The sequence below is a fragment of the Electrophorus electricus genome, chromosome 3 (genome assembly GCF_041902795.1).
Source record: "Electrophorus electricus isolate QZ-2024a chromosome 3, ASM4190279v1, whole genome shotgun sequence".
In the NCBI taxonomy this organism is placed as follows: Eukaryota; Metazoa; Chordata; class Actinopteri; order Gymnotiformes; family Gymnotidae; genus Electrophorus; species Electrophorus electricus.
In genome coordinates, this window is record NC_137499.1 from 18,627,894 (window position 1) to 18,644,283 (window position 16,390).

Below are 16,390 nucleotides of genomic sequence, written 5' to 3' on the forward strand. Positions count from 1 at the left end.
CTATAAAGAAATAGTATGCTTTCTCATTTACGAATTTTTCAGCACTCAGTTAAAACATCCAGTGATTTGTGATGCAAACATCGTAGCAGGTCCATGCTAGAAGTCATTAAACCATCTCTCAGCTTCTAGCTCATTCTTTTAACATCATAGCTTGACAAACACCATCAACTATGAGACCATTTATATATAAATGCTGATATTTTCTAATTATGTCCAATCAATTAAATAAGGTGAACTCCAATTACGTTGTTGAACGGGGATACCCAAGTCTGGTCTTGGAGATGTACCATTGTGCAGAGTTTAGTTTCAACCATAATTGAACAGTCCTGATAGAAATAAGTACTTCAAAAGCATCTTAATAATAGAGCCAGGTGTGCAAGATTAGGATTGGAACTAAACTCTGCAGGACACTAGATCTCCAGTACTGGATGTGGATTTCATGGACCATTGACAGAAGTAGGACACATAGGAGCTCGAGTGCAGCATAACAAATATTTATGTAAATGCAATATTTCCATATTTTGGAAAGTTATTCCAAAAACATACAAATAACGAAAATTTGAAAGGGTCTGAAAATGTTCCATATGCAATATATATTATATGGTTGTCCGATCAATTTTTTTGATCCCGATACCGATCCGAGTCATTTAATATTGAGTATTTAATATCGAGTCTCAATCCGATACTTATATTTTCCAAGATAATACTATTGCACAGTGCACACTTCAAGTACATTACCAGTTATTAAAATCAATGCAACGTGTATGCTAGACAAACTGCCGCGTGTGCAATACCGCACTCTTTAAATCAAAGTCAATTCAGTGTGCAGTGAGACTAAGTAATGACATCGAGGAAACATCAGAACTCCAAATATCTGTGGTAAAGACACATCAGTCACATCTGATAAAAGACCTCGTATGTGGTCACGAACCTTGTAAAGCTTTAGTATAGCCGTGTCTTAAAGGTAGTGTCGAGACGGTAGGATGTACCGTGGCTCCAAAAGACGACGAAACCTGTATTTTCAAAGCGATAGGTTGGTCATCCAATGCAATGTATTCATTTACGTTCTATATAACCCTTTTTGCCATGTCGTTCACTGGATAAAATTTCCCTCTTCTTTTAAAAATTTTCTCAAGTGTGTGTTACTTTAGTGCAGTCTTTGCCTGGCTAACCTAAGTAAACTCACTGTATTCCGCAGAGTGTTTTATTTTTGAGGTGGCGTATCAAATTGGTAGTATTGAATATGGCTCCGTTACTACTGCCTCTCGAAATATTTGCATTGCCGACATTACACGTGGCTGATGGAATGGTTTATTTCCCCAGTTTAAAATATTTCCACACCACAGACGTTTAGGTCTGTTCTCTGTTTACGTTACTGTCTGTTCTCTGTTCACGACACCCGTATGATCGCAAAGGATCGGGCTTGCGGTTGTGCTCAATAAAGCTGATACCGATCAGTAAAAATGCCTTCAACAGCCCCGATACCAATCTTTCAGATCGGATTGGGCCTGATATATTATGCCTATTTTTGTGATCAGTATCAAGCTGTTAAATTATAGCCCCAATAACTGGGCTCTTGAACTACATGCAGAAAAGGTCTCAGCACATGAATCCAATGTAAAAAAAAAAAAAAAATAAATAAAAAAATAAAATAAAAAAAAACCCATATATGACCTGTTAATAAACTGCAATGACTATAGAAGTATATTCATTTCTAACATATTGCCTAGAAAAAAGCTGAACCTCTGCAAGCACAGCTCACATCTGAACATTATGGCTGTATGGTGCACATAAATTAAAGCAGCTAATGTTCAAGGCTGTGCTCTGTTGCATTTCCTTGACATTTGGACTATGTCATGCTGGGAGAACCCAAGGAGAAATCACTGCAGTCACTGCAAAGTTTCAGCCAGAGCATTAAGAAGAAAGAGAGAGAGCAATGCTGTGACTCTTTGCTGCTTCAGCAGTCTAGATTCTCTTCTACTTTTAGATTGTTCACCTCCAGAAGTCTAACAGGAACAGAGCAGTAATTGCCAAGGGAATTTCTATACTCCTTGCATATGGAAACCATGTCACTGTTCCCTTTTTCTCTTTCCTTCTCTCACTCTCTCTTTCTGTGACATCCTTTTTTATCATTTTGATTATAATAGGCTATTATGGTGGTTAATTTACACAGCAGTTTTAGGGTGAATTAGTACTAATTTGAATTAATACAACATGGGGGAGGTTTAAGTAAAACCGAAACTGATTAGTTTTGAAGTCTATTGTGGTTATTTCAGGTTATTAACAAATTGGCCCAAATGAATTGCTCATGTCCTTGTGCATATACTTTTTTTATCAACAAGCAAATGAACTTGTATTGTAAGTCCCTGAGCTGTAGCATCCAACACATATTTTCAGGCTGCATTCTCTAGGTCTGAGGTGTGGCCAGTGTTGGGGCATTAGCAGAAGAGGGACCCTCATGAATAGAGATTTTAATTTAGGTTGATAGATGGACTTCACTCAAACAGTGAGGCCCAAGGCAGACAGGAGATGGCTCTCTTGTTAAATTATTCCCAGTACAGCCAGACTCTTCAGATGGAGACATCTCAGTGAAGCTCCACTTTGCAGGAATAGCATCTGAAGACACACTCAGTGAGTTTAGAGGATGCTTTTAAACAGATACAGAACAAAAAGCTGAGAAAAGATAATGAGGTTATTCTAATAAGAAGTAGTCATTGGTGCAACTGGGGCCTAGGGGCATATTAACACATAATTCTCCAAGAATAAAACAATAAAATAAAATAAAAATCTTTATTTTAGAAACCAAGTGCTGTCTTAGATTTCGGCAGATCCAGAAACATTGCAACATTGATTTGGGGGAGTCCAGTTACAGGTAAATGAAGTGTACTTTCAATAAAAGGTCTGGGATGTCCTAGACAGGCACCCAGAATCTACTGTGAATACCATGCCTCTCTCAGTCCATGAAGTATACAGCTGACCCGTTCTCATTTGAGAATGCAAATGGATTCTCACCATAGGGATGAGTGATCAACAGAAGTCAAGGGTTCAGTATCCTGCAGAGAGAACCACAGCCCTGTGAAGAGAAATGTCAAGTGTTAATATGATTTGTTTATGTCAGTTAGTTTGCTCTTTCAAGGAACGCTATATATGGTTTACCATGAACTGGTATTTTCAGCTATTTTGTCCAGTGTCATTTTCCATCTTTTACCAATGACATAAGTTTCCTTAATCCATCAATAACTACTTTTACATAACTACTAACAATACATTACTACTAACCCTGTGTGGGTGTGTGAATGCCTTACAGATTTATGCAAGTTAGATATAAACTTCACAGAGAAGTCTGTTGTTGAGACTTCAATTTATGTGACAGGAATCATCCACGCACAGGACCTGCATGAAACAAGTACATCTAAATAGACAAAATGTGAAGAGTTGAAAGGAGACTAAAAGTAACATGCTCAAGCAAGCATGCAGCTACTCACCAATGCCACAAGCTTCCTGCCACCTGACACCTAATCATATGAGGAGCAGTGCTGACATGCCAACTTGCCATCTTAAGGGTCAATATGCACATCAGTAATCCATCCCTACTGTTGTCCTTACTGTAATACTTTCTGTTAACAGAGTGGAGTTAAGAACTGGAAAGCACTTCAAATTTATTGCATGCCCAAACTGAAAGGATTTCATTACATTGCTAGAGTTGGCTCTATGCACACAAAAACCTTTTGACACAAACTGCATTTTGTGTCAGTATTCAATGAAATGCACCAAGTTTGCACTATTTGGCTCTGTCAGGCAATCTAGATGTTAATCACAGCATGTGTTTATGACAAACATAACACCAAAGATAATCACTTGCAAAGTCATTGTAAATGGAACTTGTTGATTGTGCTTAGCAAATGACATATGGAAGGGTGTTTGACACTAAGAGGTGTGAACAAGATAATTCTGGGTACACCATATACAGTCTGATGCAACATATTCCAGAATATTTAAGTGGGCAGTGAAGACAGGAGCTGTTGGGTCTGAGTGGTACCTTGTTGTCAAACTGGTGGGTACTAAGGTGATGACTCTGTCACAGCAGGCATGTAGGAGAGCAGTGTGAGTTCAGTCACTGGATGACGTTTGTGTGAGTTCAGTGACTGGATGCTCCTTTCTGAATATCTTTGTTGAAGTCCAAAGTATAAGACCTAGTAGGTTATATGAGATGGGGAAGAGTACCTTTGAATAAGTGGACCAGTCCTCCAGGGCTACAATAATAGCATAGAATTCCTGCCTGCCACATTAACTTTACTGAGAAAAACTCAGCTGGATAAAGTTTAAATAAGTCTCCTTGCCACTGTAAATGCATAGACACAGTTCCCACTCTAGAGGCTGGCATGCTGCAGAATGAAAGCTGTGGTGAAGCTTAAACTTGTTCAGTAGAAGGCTTGTTCAGTGTAAACATGATTATGTTGCAGATTCTGAAGAATTCTCTGTAAAGGAGGTCTGGCCAGTCTCAATTCTTTGGGAGCAACCCACTGAATAGACGATAATAATAATTATAGCATAGAATTAAATATGTTGTGAGATAGCCAAGACCCTTTGGCAGATCCTAAGTGTTTCCTTTAAAAAAAGGTACCTTTTTATATGTATTATTTTACCTTTTTCTTTCAAATCTGACCGGGTCTTGCAGATTTGTCCTTTGTAACATACGAAGGATTTGGTCCTTTCTCTGGCAGGAAGCTGCCCAGGTGCTTGTGCAGTCTCTTGTAATCTCAGAGCTAGACTACTGCAACTCACTACTTGCTGGTCTTCCTCTAAGAGTCATCAGATCTCCCCAACTTGTCCAAAATGCAGCAGTATGACTGGTCTTTAATCTTCCGAAGTTCACACGTTATTCCACTGCTGCTCTAGCTTCACTGGCTTCCAGTATCTGCACACATGAGATTTAAAACCTTGATGCTTGCATACAAAACCAAAAATGGATCAGTCCCTCCATACTTGATGTCAGTGGTCAAAGTCCGATCCGTACCTCATCTACTTCGAACCTCAAGTATGGCTCGGCTTGAAATGCCATGCTTCAAGTGTCATGGAAGACAAGCATCAAGACTATTCTCTGTCCTGGCTCTTATGGTGGAAAGAACGTTCACTTGCTATCCGGACAGCAGAGTCCCTTGCAGTCTTCAAAAGCAGACTGGAGACCCATCTATTTGTAGAATATTTAAATGACCACAGACTCTTTGTTGACTAAGTGAAACTAGTACTTATTGTAGGCTATTCTTTATTACACTGATGTTGACTGCTGCTTTGTTGCACTTATTGTTGTCTAAGATAGAACTTATGTATTTTGCACTTCTAGGCATCAGCATTGATATCAACAGTATTCTAGTTCATTGGACTCTAGCTCTACTGGCTAGGATGTATTCTCTGAGTAAATGACAAAGCACTTTTGTAAGTCGATCTGGATAAGAGCAGTCTTCTAAATGCTGTAAATGTAAATATAAATGTAAATGGAATAGAATTGTGAATATGGAAAAATCTGTTGAAGCCACACAATATTATCAGATACAAATGTAAAAACTTAGCTGAAATTTCTTATAACATTTAATGTAATTCCTGTAAATTTACAAAGAAAAGCAGTGTTAGTATTCACAACATGGCCCCCTCCTAGACTCCTCCCTATGTTCGTGTGTGTGTGTGTGTGTGTGTGTCTGTGTGTCTTCGTCGCCACACCCTTCCCATGTGTCGTACCTGTTCCTTGTTATCTGCGTTCTTAACATGTACATATAAAGTGCTGTTTACTTGTTAGTCTTTGTCAGTGTGACCCTATGTATGCTGTGTATCAGCTGCTTCATTGTGTGTTAGACTGCCTGTTACATTCTGAGTGTTGTTATTTCTTATTGTTCTTCGTGTTTTGGTTCTTCATATATTATCTCTATATAATTATTATGTCCACCAACAGACCCTGGACATCAACTTACATAGTTTTGTAAAACAATTTCATTCTGAATGCACATTTATCATACAGATCCTTTATGTTAAGCTCATGTTAATGCCCCTTTGTATAGCTCGCTAGCTAAGTAACCAGTTCAGGTAAACTATATCACTAGTTCCACTTTACAAAGAAATGGCCCATTTGTGTACATGAAGTTAATAGGCATCATTAGAAGCCCATCCATATCAGTGGGTCACACAGATCCTTGAATAGCTTGACAGTATTTAGTATGTAAATATTATAGTATGTTTAAAAATATGGCAGCTGGTGTACTCTGTAGTACATTTAACAATGTTGTCTGACAATAAAATACATTTAACATTTTAATGGCATTCTATCACAATTATTTGGGTGCTGCAGCTAGATTTGCTGTAGATTTGGAATGTAAAAATGAAAGTGTCTCCATCAGCCCACTTGATTCCCACCACCACCAGTTGGATAGCTGGGGCTATATGGAGTTTTCTAACAGTGGTTAGTGGGTAAGCTCCATTTAGTTACACCTGTTTAGTTTAAACAGAGTCAATGGCTACTGTGCTATTTTTCTCAAAGAAGCTTGCCAACACTAACAGAGTAGGAAGGGGGGGGCACTATTAAAACACTTCCTATATGTATTCCTACATAGTCTGTATCTGCAAACAAAAGCACATGCAAACAATAGAGTGGACCAAGGAGTTTGGAGCTATAGCAACAAACAAGAGGTTAAAAGTACAGGCCTTGGGTTAGTGAGATGGTGGTTCTATAGCTTTAGTCTTGCTAAAACCTCTTGGCTAGGTAAACAGTTGAGAAATTGTCAGATTCCATGGCAACTGTATTTTCTCTAGAAGTAGAGGTGCAGTGGAGATGGACACGATGGTCTGTAAATGGAGGAAACTGCAACCTCCCTGCTGATCCAGGAAATCTATAGATTTTGCTCCAGTAATTAAGTGTCAGTTGTTGACATGTCATTTATGTATGCTTTTGGCTTTGTCTGTTGTTAATGGCCTTTGTCAGGACTGGCACAAAACATTAAAACATGAAAACCAGAAACTTGAAAGTAATAGATTCCTCAGAATTGTATGGAACCACTGACTCAAGACTGGCAAAGACCATAGTTAATGGCTAGGAAGTACATGTACACGACAGTCCTAAGTGTGAACAGGTGTTGGTCTTCAGGGGAGGTGGAGTACTGTAGAAATAGTGGAGAAGAAGGCAGGAGCAAATTAGAAGGCTATTTCTGTATGCTCCAGCCTGGGAAGTGAGATCTCTGGCTTCTTTCAGGTGAAAAATTAATTGTGTGGGTGGGGTGCTATTGTGAGCTGAAGTGAGGTATAAGTCACCAGGACAGACAATTGCTTGTCATACCCATCGAAAGACACCATGAAAAAGCTCAATAGCATTTATAAATCCGTCAGGGGAAAATATGGTGTCTTTCTGACATTCTGGATATGATATTTCTAACTACATACTCCATACTATCATGACAGAGCCTCAAGGCTGTAATTAACCAAAGAGCAACTAGTTTTACAAACCCAGTTGGAGATATATCGTGATAAACAGTAGTTTGTGGAGGTCCATTGGTGAGGATACTGAATCCAACCACAAAATATTTGTGAAATATTTGTGCTCTAGGGCAAATTCTAATTGCATTGTTTAGTTTGGAGAAGTATGACTATATTTTGTATCACCATAACACTTTCCAATTAATCCAATTACTTTTTTATAAACGGTGAGGCTCTTTTTTTATAAATAAAGGGACCTTTAATATGTAGCAGAACAAGAATATCAAAAAGCCCAGATATTTATCTGTAAATAGTTTGTGGATTATGTTCTCTAGGGAATGCTTCAGGAGTCTTAAGAGAAATATGAAGCTTCAATTCAGTAAATATGAATTATTTCAAAGTGTGATCTTCTATGCAAACAAGAATAATGTCCTCATAAAGGCAGAGGTCACTGCAATATTACCCACAATTTCCAAAGTGCCTGGAGCCTATCATTTGCCTCAGTATGACTAATGGCTGAAAGGGGTCAAAGGGGGCAACTATCTACAACTCCTCCTTTTCAATTCACCATTGGCCAAAGTTCCCTCTCTCTATCCTTTTGGAACAACTAGTCAAAATGTTGGGCCTTTAAATGCTCATATTCTCAAACTATTCAGTCTATCACCTTTCACAAAAGCAAGATGGTTTCAAGGCAAGAAAATGTCCAACTGGTACATTTGTATATAAACTGGGGATATAATAAATACTCTGTATAAAGTAAAAGTTTGTAAGCGATCTGTTTTGATAATTAAATGACAGTGTGACTGTGTGTCTGTCATCAGGTTTTGTTCACATTCCACCCCCCCCCACCCCCCCCGGTGTAAGAATGTAAGAATAAAGGCAAGTTTTTCATTATTATTTCAGAACTTGATGTTGAAAATTAATTTGGGGGTTCATTTCTGAAGGTCTGGAAGATGAGAGGCAAGTCTGGCAGCTCCTGTCGTGACTCTTCTGGGCACAATGACTCACCACATGCCACAGAACACACAGCTCTGTCCAAACCCCATTCCCAGCTAGATGACAAATTTCCTCTAGCCTGTCATCATCAAGACCACAGAGAAAAGCACAATTCTGCAGCACAGCTGTGATCTGTGATCTGTATTAGCCTTTAAATTAATGAAATGCCATGGTCATTGTTCTATTGAACACAACATCTGATAATGTATTGAATAATTCTAAACTGTCCAAAAACATGTAGCTAAAGCGCATCGCTTCAGTCCACCAACACAATGCTTAGATTTATTATTTTCACTTTTCTATTTTGTCTATTTCTGACTAGAATGACTGCCTGAGGGCAATAATAAATCCCAGCAATCTCTTTGTCTCCCACTTACAAGTGTGGTCAGGGTGATTCACTAAAAACTACAAAAATAATAAGGAAAGTTTTCCCACTTATGTACAGAATTTCCTTTTATGGACATCTAGATAAACACAATTTTAATGGAATCTATATTATTATTATTATTATTATTATGATTATTATTATTATTATTAAGTACCTCAACATGACTTAGGCATTTGGAAATTTGGCCATGTATGTACTGTATGGGTATTTTTACAGAGTCCCCCATGGCATTTCATTGTTGTTTCTATCTCTTCCTGGCCTGCCTCCAGAAGGCTAATGTGATTATCCTATTGAAATAGTTGTGACACTGCTAGCCATCATCTCTTGAACTGCTCTTCTCATTCTGCTTCCAGGAATGCTCAATTATCTACCTCTTATCCAATAAAACACAGCTATAAAACAATCAATCACAACTTTAGAGTAGCCATTTATCTTTGATACCCACCTCCATACAGAAATGGACTATTCACACATAACCACATGCAATATGACATTTGACACCATTGCATGATTTGCTTATAATAAACATAAAACTCCCTTTCTAGTATTCTGTGATAATTAATTGTACTAATATATTCCATTTGGCTGCATGATCTTAAGTTGATTAAAGCTTTTATGAGTTTCGTTATAACTATAATGCTATTATCTAGGATAGAAATGCTTCCTATAGTAACCAAGAATATGTAAAGTAGCCTATATGAATAGGCTGATGCTTTTTACTTACATTTTGTATGAAATATGCTTATATTACTTTTTTCCTTCCACCACCTGCTTCAAGAGAGATGCATGGAGTGCATAGGTAGGAATCCCTTACCCCATTAGTTCAGTCCCATTCTGTTGGTTACTGTGTATGCGCTTTGTTAATAAAGCAGTGTTCAGTTAAAGCAGAAATGTTGTCTTTTTCCTCAAGGATGCTACACTGGTTTCAGAAGTGGGTTGGTGCTGCCAAGCTACAATTATACAGGTATCAAAGAATTTGAGGCATCAAAGAACTTGAGGCCAGACAGCAGAGAAGATGTAACCCAGTGGAAGAGGGTATGCAGCGCTACACCTACCCCATGCCTGATGGGACCAGTTAGCCCAGAGCAAGGTGGCTGGCTGGGGAAGACAGTGAGAAACACAGTGGAGCCCAGTTGATGTCCACAAAGAGAGAGTCAACAGTGATGGCATAGACTGTGCATCTGCCTACCATGCTACACCATTGAAGGTGCTTGGGAGCCATAAATTGCTTGGCATCAAGGCTGGACAGAGATTGTCACAATAATGTTGTGTCAGGCACTCAAGGGAAAAGCACTGTAGTGTTCATGGATCTGTCACTGGAAGAGTGGACACTATGCCAGTCAGTACTTTAGCCAGTAGGGAAACTGAAGTGGGGCTGCTCAGTGAGGGGTAAACAGTCACTGGAAGGAAACACTCTCCTGTGTCAACACCACAGATATGAAGATCAGCTGCTGCTTCTGACCTTAGGTTAAGTGTAGTGTAGGTGGAAAAGAGCTCAATGCCCTCATTGACACTGTTTCATAATGATGCTTCTATGACCAGGCGTGCTCCTTCACACTGTGAATGGCATACCAGATGGCTGAGGATTACCAATGGTCCAACTGAAGTAAATCACCAGAACAAGAGTTGACATGTGAGGGAATTAGTGGTTTCCAGTCATGGTGGAGGGTCTTAGTTGAGTTTTTGTGTGTATACAGGAAGTGTGCATACTTTGCTTGGATTTTCTTGTTGCAGTGAGGGGCTTTGACTTCAGAAAAAAAAAAGAAGAAAAAAACAACAACAAACAAACAAAAAAACGAGCTTAATGGGGAAACAAGTGAAGCTGACGGCTGTGAAGAGCTGCACAGATGCAGAGAGTCAGGGCTCCTTGGCAACATTGTTCCTGATTTCCATGACTGAAGCTTCATGCAAATAATGTCACGATTAGTCCCTCCCATCTTCCGTGTTCCGTGTTTTCCCTGCCGTGTGTATTTTAGTTCCATACCATAGTTTCGTTTTCTCCGCCCCTCGTTTGATTTTCCACACATGTACCTCATTTAGTTAAAACCCTGCCTTGTTCCCTTGGTCTTGGCTGTTCATTGTTAGGTTAATTATGTTTGATACGTTTATGTGTTAGGTTCATAGTTTGGTTGTATTATTTATTTGAATGTTGGTTTGTAGTCTGTGTATCCTAGCCTTCGTGTTTCTTAGCCCCGAGTTTTCCTAGCGTCTTGTTATGGCCTGATTCCACTTTTTGCCTTCGTGTTTTTCTTTTGCTCATGTATCCACGTACTCTCCGCGTTGGCTCTATGACCCTGGACTGCTACAATGACTCTGATTTTGGGTTTGCCCATAATAAATTTCGCTCTTCTCCGCACACGCGTCCGCCTCCTTACCGCACACCGTTACATCACATTCAGAAGAAGTACAGTGTTAATATTGTTGTGTAATTCCTGTTGACAGAACATGTTCAGAGCTCAACCAATATCAGTGCATGCTATTATACAGTATCATCGTTTAGAGTGTATTTTTCTTTTGTCATTTTTTATACTATAAGCACACAGCATTAAATTCTGTCCAGTAAATTCAGGAAAGCAATGTATCAAACATCAGTGACACAATATATTTTATGTCATACCCTTAACTGTTTTCTTTAACACAGATAACATAAATGAATCCATATACAGAGGCACAGGGACTCTGGATGAACTGTTAATGTGAGTTCTCTGTGTCTTTTGTGTCCTAGTTCCTTTGCTCTCGGTTATATTATTTTTTCCATCGACTTTGATATCTTTTCTCTGAATGGTTAGATGGGCCTGACTGCACACCACTGACTGAAATTTAACCAGGGCAAATAAACATGTGTAGGGTCTGACATGTTTTGAAGGTAATATATCCAAGAATCTTCTCCCAGACATTTGGCTTTGAGAGGCCTCGTGTCTAAATACAATATGAATATAGTTAGTATTAATGTATGGGCAAGCCCTCATGGGAAAGTATGAGGAACAGTGTTCAGCACAGCATTTGAAATATTACTCATACCTTACATACGGAGCTTACATTTACATAACATAAGACAGAACTACAGAACATTTTTTTAAATTTTCTCTCAAAATTCAGTCTTTGCATTTAAAGAAGAGTCTATACACATGAGTACCCCTTTAAATATTTCATCAGAGATTGTATTTGAGTAACCTGTCAGTGTGATATATGATCCTTGTTTATAATTACTGAAGGCCCTAACAGCTCCTAACAACCCCACCTCTGCTGAAGTAAACCTCCCTGCTAAAGAGAGCATAGAGTTGCATGGAAGCCACTTACATCTTGCAGTGGTCACTGCTCAGTGCCAGTGGGACCCACCATCAAAATCATCTACATGGGCAGGAATAATGCACTTTAAACACTTCTCGCTGAATTACATAATACACGTCTTAAACTATGCATCAGTATTTGAGTGCATATGGGAGATTTCTTGTCTTATCTTTAACAATCTTTTCATTTCTCCTGTGAAATGCAGACTCAACCATAAATAGAGCTCTAAATGGTTTGGCCCTCTTGGCTTACCAGTTTTGTCCACTGAAAGGGCAGACATAATTATATAGTGTACAAGCCTAAACTTAACCAATATGTAACTGTTCCACACAGTGATGAACAAATATGCATGCAGTAAACACACTGGTGTTTTAATTTATGTAAATGTTCTCTCTCTCACTGGCCAATGCATCACTTACCTGTCTAGCGCTTGCCAAGGTCTGGGCAGTTCCATAGAGGTGGCAGACACCTGACAGCAGACTAGTCCTTGCCCTAGCTGCCTGTTTCCTGTCCATGCTGATGTGACCATGTAAACCCTGAGACTGAGGTGCAAAGCTTTTTCACTGTAGAGGTGTGGCTCTCTGTCATTTCAGCCTGGCCTGCCATGACATGACAAGTATGGGTGAAGGAGGGAGCTGGCTCATGTTGAAACCAGTGGTGGCAGAAAGTTGGCACTGCAAACTGCAAACCTGGGAGGTGGCTCCAAGGGCTCTTTGAGACTGGGATAAGGCCAGGAACAGCTATGCATTAACAATTCAGTGCCAACATCCTTCACATAAGGTATGGTGTAATGTATTGTAATGTATGGATTATAACGTATTGTAATGTATGCATACAGTGCACTATACTGTATGTACAAAGGTAGACGACTTGACACACAGTCTGTGTCAAAATATTGAAATTTTATATGTCATTTCCAGGGTTGAATTATACACTATGAGTTCATACTATACTTAGTATGCACTATAAGACCATACATGATGTCAATGGTCAAAGCCCAATCGGTACCTCTAGTACTTTGTACCTCAAGTACAGCTTGGATTGAAACACCATGCTTCAAGTCTCAGGGACGACAAGCATCAAGATTATTCTCTGTCCTGACTCCCAGATGTTGGAACAAACTTCCTCTGGGTGACTGGACAGAAGAGTCCCTTGCAGTCTTCAAACACAGACTGAAGACCAACCTATTTGTAGAATCTTTAATTGACCATTGATCCTGCACCTGTATTGAGTAACTGAAACTCTAGTACTTATTGTAGGATATTGTTTATTGCACTTTTATCATTGTCTGAGATAGAGCTTATATGTGTTTTGCACTTCTAGGCATCAGTATTTTAGTTCAATGGTATCTTGAACGCTAACCTGCTGTACTGACTAGGATACATTCTATAAGTAAATGACAAAGCACTTTTGTAAATCATTCTGGATAAGAGCATCTGCCAATCACCATAAATGTAAATGTAATTCAGGGAACTGGTATATGGACTTGAATTTCATATCTTTAAGTCCCACCTATTGTCTGACAAATCCACCTACAGCTGTCTATCACCTTTTAATGCTCATTTGTAGAGAAACAAGTCTACAAAGTGCACAGCTCATTCCAGATGTCATTCAACATGTTTGTCAGCCACTGAATTGAACTGTTTTCTTGAGCAAGAACTAGAAAGCAATAACATAATAATGTACAGTGTGAATGAGAGACTAGTAGAAAAAAATCTACCATCATCTACATATAATTAATATTTAACTGGATAATATTATGACAGTGTACTAATACTACATATATGTGATACATTAGAAATTGTGGTTTTACAGTTAGTGAGACAGCACAGTTTCATTAAATTATATGGAATTTTGTATTTCACTGTTTATAGATGACTTATATAAACTCAGTTTGTCAAACATACTCTGACTTATTGCTCATTTCCAGTCTCACTGGGTTATGTCTGTGTCAGCAATCACCACATACCACAGCCATTTCCATCATCCTCCTCACCTCTCCTCTTCCTTGCAAGATGGTAATCAGAAAGTAAGCCTGTGTGTGTGTGTGTGTGTGTGTGTGTGTGTGTGTGTGTGTGTGTGTGTGTGTGTGTGTGTGTGTATTTGGAGGAAGAGGTCGGGGGGAACCCTAAATTCAATTTTCCCATAATCCCTGGCTGCCTCCTCTGGGTTGTATATATATCTGTGACTGTGAGAGGCGCTGACTCAGTTGTCTTCGGAGGGCCATTCCTCATAGTGCTGTCTCAGTGGATGGCTCTATAAAAACCACTGGCAGTCAAGGTGCATCATGGCACATTACTGGGCTGTAAGCAAACAGCGCATGATGAGACATTGCACTGAAAGGCTCACATTGCCATCAGCCCACTGGCTACTGACCCTCATGCTGTTTGTGGAAAGCATTATTGCACACTGTAGCTTCAGCTGTTAATCTTAAATCTGCATGAATACTGCATATAATATTGAGAAAAATAATCATAAAATCAAATTTTAATGCTGTTAGAGATGGAATGCTTTTAAATATTTTTATTCCTGAATCATAGGATTCTCAGTGACTTTCTTAGCTCCAAATGTTTTCTATATTAATTTGAACTTGGATATGGGCATGGTTACAAAACAGAACATTTGCCTAAAAACAAACAATACAGATAGGAAAGGAGAAAAATAGGAGAGGTAATTCAGGTTGTAATTGTAATTCAGGTTGTAACTGTATTTGTGTATTTAGGTGTTATGTGTAAGAGGACAGAATATAAGATGAAATGATGATATGCAGTATTCTCTGCCTTTGACACCCTGTCTAACTTCTCTGTCCAACCTACACTACCTCTCTCTCTTTCTTTCTGTCTATCTTTCTATCTTTCTTTCTCTTTTCTCTTTCTTACTTCCTCTCTTTCTTTCCCTCAAGACTGTGCAGGTGCAAAGGTGCAGGAGAGCAGGATATAGGCCAATGCTAAGGATTCCTCTGGTAAGGATTCCTTACAGACTTCCAAATGTCTGCAGGGTGGCTGGCTACCACTATACTTATGGAGAAGACCAGAACGTCCAGCCTTCTTCATAGAGTCTCATCTTTATTCTTTTCACTCCAAACATTAGGACTTTTACCACAACAAAAGGCCCTTTCCAAAATGAGTTTAATTATTACAAGGCTTAAGGTCTTTTCTAAATTTTCTCCTGGCAATGCAGTTTGCCAAAAAAGCCAAATATAGCTAAAGTTTTCTGTGCAGAAAGCTTTGCTCAGTGATTCAGTGTCCCTTATGTTCTCCTTAGATCTCTCTGCGGAGACATGTAGGCCTTTGGTCAAACACCCACACTTAATATACATCATCTCAGCAAAAAGAGACTTTGCTTCACAAGCCTAAAGAGGTTCAGGGGCTGAATGCTTATTGTTAGGGCTGGGAGGGAATGGGATCATTTAGGCTTTTTAGCTTTTTACTGAATTTTCATTTGTATGAAACTCATAGAAATCTTTGCTCAGTTTTATTTAGTTTTTATTTTTGAGAGCTCAGAGTTCTCAGTTATAGTCACTGAAGACAACAGCACTGCATCGCTAGTGTACTCCTTGCTTAGGGAATGAGTAGGGCATAGAGAAAGAATGAAATGAAAGACAGAAATTGCTGCTCTGAAGTTGAAATTAATGTGAATTTTTGTTTAACTGTGTGGAAGTTAATTCAGCAGTGGTGACTTCACTGTAATTGCTAAAGTTGTCTGAGCACTCCCCCACTTCTATTTTCTCTCCCTGTCACACACACATACACACATACACACACACACACACACACACACACACACACACACACAGCGAGAAAGGGAGAGAGATTTAGGGATATCCTTTCTTTAAAGTGCCTCAGTTTGCTTTTTCTATCACATGAAGTCCTACCTCACAAAGTCATCATCTCATATATGGTTTCATAGCTGAACACCTGCTTTGCTGTCTCATATACTGTTCCAAAAAGGATGATTGCATTTATCGTGTCATGGCACATGGCATGGCATATGATGTCACATATTTATTTACTCTTTTTATTACTTGCTTTGCTGTCAATAAGAAACAGTCCAATTAACAGCAACAGAAGAGTGACTGTTATGTAGGTGCTGGTTTCTAAAGATAGGTGTTTCAATATCTACAGGCAAAGCCTTAGAGTCAGCTCATCATTAGGCTGTCATGAGTGTCTCTCACTGCATATTGCAATGCATTTCTGTCTTTTAAATCTGTCACCTGGGGAGCTATAATTATGAATGTGTTGATGTGATTTCAACAGA

At 39.0% G+C, this 16,390-nt stretch overlaps 1 long non-coding RNA gene across 1 annotated transcript; it reads right to left on the minus strand.

Annotated features, from left to right (window-relative positions):
- Window positions 1-11,303: 11,303 nt before the first annotated feature.
- On the minus strand, window positions 11,304-12,668 carry LOC145653712 (uncharacterized). The gene is made up of 3 exons (XR_014119871.1): window positions 12,553-12,668; window positions 12,143-12,193; window positions 11,304-11,761 (listed from the first exon to the last, which is right to left on the minus strand). It is a non-coding gene; the product is annotated as an uncharacterized LOC145653712 (long non-coding RNA).
- Between the last annotated feature and the right edge of the window lie 3,722 nt (window positions 12,669-16,390).